Consider the following 4,837-nt stretch of genomic DNA (forward strand, 5'->3'; position numbering starts at 1 on the left):
TTTCTTGAAAAACAACGTGCTGTCCTCGTGCCCAAATTAAATCTTTTCTTTCCAACATCATCAATATGGAAAGATGGATAATTAAGTAGCTTAATATTAATTAAACTGGCGAAAACAAACAGTTGCTTGACAAACAAGTTATTACACAAAAATAACAAAATCATTGAGTACAATGAAAGTAAGATATGATTCCAATGCGACAAAGACTAGCATCTTCTTTTTTTTTTTTCTTTTTTAATTTTCAACACAGACGAGCATCTTTAATCCTCATTAACCATGACAGTATACCTGACGTAGATTAAAACCTTAAAATTAAATATTTGGCTAATTAGATTATTAGCACAATATAGTATCATATTATTCATGTGGATATCATTATATACTACTGTTAAAGGCATTACTCTACATATTTTTGTAAGTGGCATATGCTGTGTTCGAGTAAATCTGTGTGGAACCAGAATTGAGTTTTGAGTACCAACCAATTGTAATAGCAATTGATAAAGCAAACATTAAAGAGGATTTGTTTTTTCTTCTTTTTTTAAGGGAAAAGAAACTAAATTAGTCTTGTGCATTGGTGGTGAATATTAAGCAGGCAAAGCAAGTTGCAGAAGAATTAAAATTATAAAACTAAATTGCATACCGAATCAAATCTTCACAGAGGAAGTTGGAATATAAGATCAAAGATTATTCTTAATTTATTGTTTAATTATCCAGTTGGTTGCACTTTTGTTATGCCATCAGAATCTGGAATAGAACTCAAAGATATATACAAAGTGGGTTCTCCCTTTATTAAAGTAATTAAGCAGTCTGTCTCTGATAGATTTCCTTCTTTTTCTCGTCATGCTCAGTTTTAGTTTATTCTTCCACTTGTGTTGACGAAATGCAAAATTGTTCAGTTGTTATTTACATGGTCATGTATTAGATTTCCTGAGAAAATAATTGGTTCAAACTTTATACCAGTTTTTTTACGTGTTCAAAACGCTATAGTTGACATTTTTATACAGAAAATTTTCCTCAATTCTTGGCAAAACTTTTCTGAGAGATATGGCAGATATATAGGATATGGAACAGTGATGCGGAATAGTTCAATGTCAACAGATTCACATGTAAGACCTATCTAGTGTTGCTTCTCAATTGCCTCTTGTTCAAACTTTTTTTTCTAGTCAACATAAAGTGGGATTGAACTTTGAAGGGCTGGTCATCACCAATTAGTGGATTGCCTGAAGAACATTCAAAGTGGACAAATTATTCTACGTTCAAAGATTCACCGTTTGAAACAGAAAATATTTTTTTTAACAAAAGTCAAGAATATATTTCTATACCTTCCCCACCCCACTATGTCAGTCAAGAGAATCAGAAAGAACTCTCAATCGTATTATAGCATCGAATCCAATCGTCCCACCAGTTGTTTAAACCAAGTGGGTTAGGTTGTAAGTAGTCCATTAAAATAATGGATTATTGTTACAACTTACTAACACTACTTGCATAACGAAGGTAATCAAATCTTGCATAACGAAGGTAATCAAATCCATGCTAAAAGTCTTTTTATAGAGCAAGAGTTAGTATTAAAAGGTATATCAAAGATAAGAAATATGATGAATAATACCATATCATACGTACCAAGTACATTAACAGGACAAATTCAGCTGTTAAACAGCTCTCTCTCACTCTCTCTCTTCTTTTGGACTTGGGACAACTGAACCAGTCAATTATGTCAAACGTTAATGGAAACACAAGCACAATGTCAAACACGGGTCTTCTTCTAGATCCTAACCGAATAAGGATTGAGAGTTAGGTAAAAGAAGTAGGTCTTAATTGGGCAATTTCTTTCCAAAGGCTTCCCCATTACAATAAAAGAAGTGGAGAGTTACACTTTTATCTAGGGCCAGTGCAATATCCGGCTCAATTGGCCTAAACTACTTAAATTGCTCGACTCTTTCCCACCCTAGATTAATATGATATTTATTTTCAAGCAAGTTGGGTGAATTTAACTATTAAAAGCAGCGGGTCAGGTTGGATAGCAGTTGAGTTTTTTAAACCACTAAGACTCGACCCAATCCACCTATGATATATATTCATATCTTGTTAATCTATATCTCATATCAAATTTAAGTTTTTTATTATTTATTTTTTAACTCCATGATCTACATATTTTAATATGGAAAATGTGATATTTTTTTTAACTATTCATAAGCATTCATAATGACATGGATATGCTTAAAACCTCCTTTTTTTGTGTGGAGAAAATGAGAATATATATATATACACACACACACATCATAAGACGTGTGTGTGGTTTGATTTATGGGAAAGTGGACACTTCCTATGATTTCCTTTAATGATTTATATTTTTGTAGCAAGTCCTTCAATGATTTATATTTTTGTAGCAAGTCCTTCAATGGTTTATAGGATTTATGGGAAATACTTTTTAAATTTATTTGTAAATGATAAAATAAAGTTTGAAATTTAGTACACAACACATAACTAAAACTAAACCCCCAATTCTTTGAGTTGAAGCAACCCAAATTTTCAACTAACCCAACAGTTTGATAGTTTGGAATGTTGGTGGTGGTAGGGAATTTTTCCAACCCGCCAAACCCTACTTATATCAAGGTAAACTATACCATCTTCTTAGAAAAAGAAAAGGAAAAAAAAGAAAAAGATAACTATACCATATGGTGAACTAATGCTACGTACCTAAAAAAAGTAAATAAAATAAAAAAAATTGCTCGTGTGTATGATGATTGATAGGTATTAACAACGTAGTAATAATAATAATAATAAAAATTGCTCGTGGACCCATTTGAAATACCAAAGACTTTTTTTAAATTTTTTTATTTAAGGGGATAATCATAATACCATAAACTCAGTGTTCACACCTAAATACTTTTTTTTAAAAAGAAAAAGACAATCATATCGGATTGTAATTTGTCTCGTTCTCTGCAACAGTTCATGGAAGCCTATCAGACACAGCCACAGAGGGCAGCATTGAAAGATTTGGACAGTGCCTTGCTATTAGTTAATACACATGACAGAAACTATTTTGTGCTATATTGTATCTCAAATTTTAATTAATTAAGAAGGTTATGAATTTGTAGATTATCCAGTAAAAACTATTATTCAATGACCTCATATTCCATAGTACTTCTTGCCTCCCCCAGGTGGCAACAAGAAGAATAGGCATATATGATTTGGTTATGGTCTTCACTATATAATACTCAAAAGCCTCGTGACAGTTGTGAAATTCATTTTTTTAATTAATAAAAGTACCATTCTTTTATTATTTTTTAAATCTTTTTGAGTAAACAAAAGAGGACTGCAATTTTCTAAGGTTCCCTCTTTCAAGCGTTGCTAATTATCTATCACAAGAAGCTCTCATTAAATTATAGTATAAGTGGTTGTGTTCATACTTTTTTTTTTATTTAGGAAGCGGTTGTGTTCATACTTGATAGATATAAATTATTAGGCAATACGTATTTCTTACGAAAATAATGAAATGCATTAATGGTATAATATATATATATATATATATATGAACACTTGATAGATATAAATATAAAATTATTAGGCAATACGTATTTCTTACGAAAATAATGAAATGCATTAATGGTATAATATATATATATATATATATATATATATATATATATATGAACACTTGATAGATATAAATTATTAGGCAATACGTATTTTTTATATATATATATATATTATACCATTAATGCATTTCATTATTTTCGTAAGAAATACGTATTGCCTAATAATTTATATCTATCAAGTATCAAGTATATATATATATGTTACCAAGATACATTCACAGAAACTTTGTAGGGGTCAAATGTATTGTCTAATTTTTCTTTACGGGAGAAGTTCAGTCGGTTTATTATAATATAATAATATATATATACTTGCTTATCAAAAATGTCTCCTCCTCCCCAGCAATCACTCCCTACAAAAACCATTGATTAAATCATATACAATTAATCCAAAAACTCCATCATCCTCAATAACATCTCTGTCGTTGACAACAAACAGAGTTAATTTTTTTCAAAAAAAAAAAAAAAAATTTACATACACACAATCGTGTTCACTGGACTGGGCTCTCATAGTTAGATTTGAATTATTTTTTTAATGGGTTTTTAAAAAAAAAATATGTTTGATAATTTCCTGTACTAGTTCATTTGGGAAGTGGGAACTCAATATTCAGAAAGGAATTGATCAACAAAGAATTAAAAAAACAAGGATTAGAGATGGATAAGTGTATTTTTGTGTACCTTAACTTGGATATGATATATGGTGGAATAGATATAAGTAATCGTCCTTTCTAGTAGAGGCGGTTAAGAGAAAATCTCATTCAAAAAAGAAAGAAAAAAAATAAACAAATTAACTAGAGAAAAGTCCTAAGAACATGGAGTTACAGTTACCCAATTGGTTATTTCTGACACTTAGCTCTTTTGTAGTTTGTTTTGTTTTATAAGAATAAGGACTTACCCAATTGTTTATTTGTGACACTTAGCTCTTTTGTAGTTTGTTTTGTTTTATGGTTTCCACGGTCCAGCTTCCCTCCAGTTTGAAAACTTTTTTTTTTCTCCGATTTTAATATAGATGAGTGACATGTGGCAAAAAAAAACAATCCAAATCTAAAAAAAGTCCACGTCCTTCTCTCAATTTTGTCTTTCTTTTTTCTTTTGTCTCTTTCTACAACGTCACTACCCTCGCCTAAACATCAAAGGAGACCAGAACTTGCCGGCAATAAGTCGAGTTTTTCCAATGTAGTTTAATTTGGTAACGAGGGACACACACAAGAAATAGTGTGTAGTGGCAAAGGAATCGGCGA

The sequence above is a fragment of the Castanea sativa genome, chromosome 6 (assembly GCF_040712315.1).
Source record: "Castanea sativa cultivar Marrone di Chiusa Pesio chromosome 6, ASM4071231v1".
Taxonomy (NCBI): domain Eukaryota; kingdom Viridiplantae; phylum Streptophyta; class Magnoliopsida; order Fagales; family Fagaceae; genus Castanea; species Castanea sativa.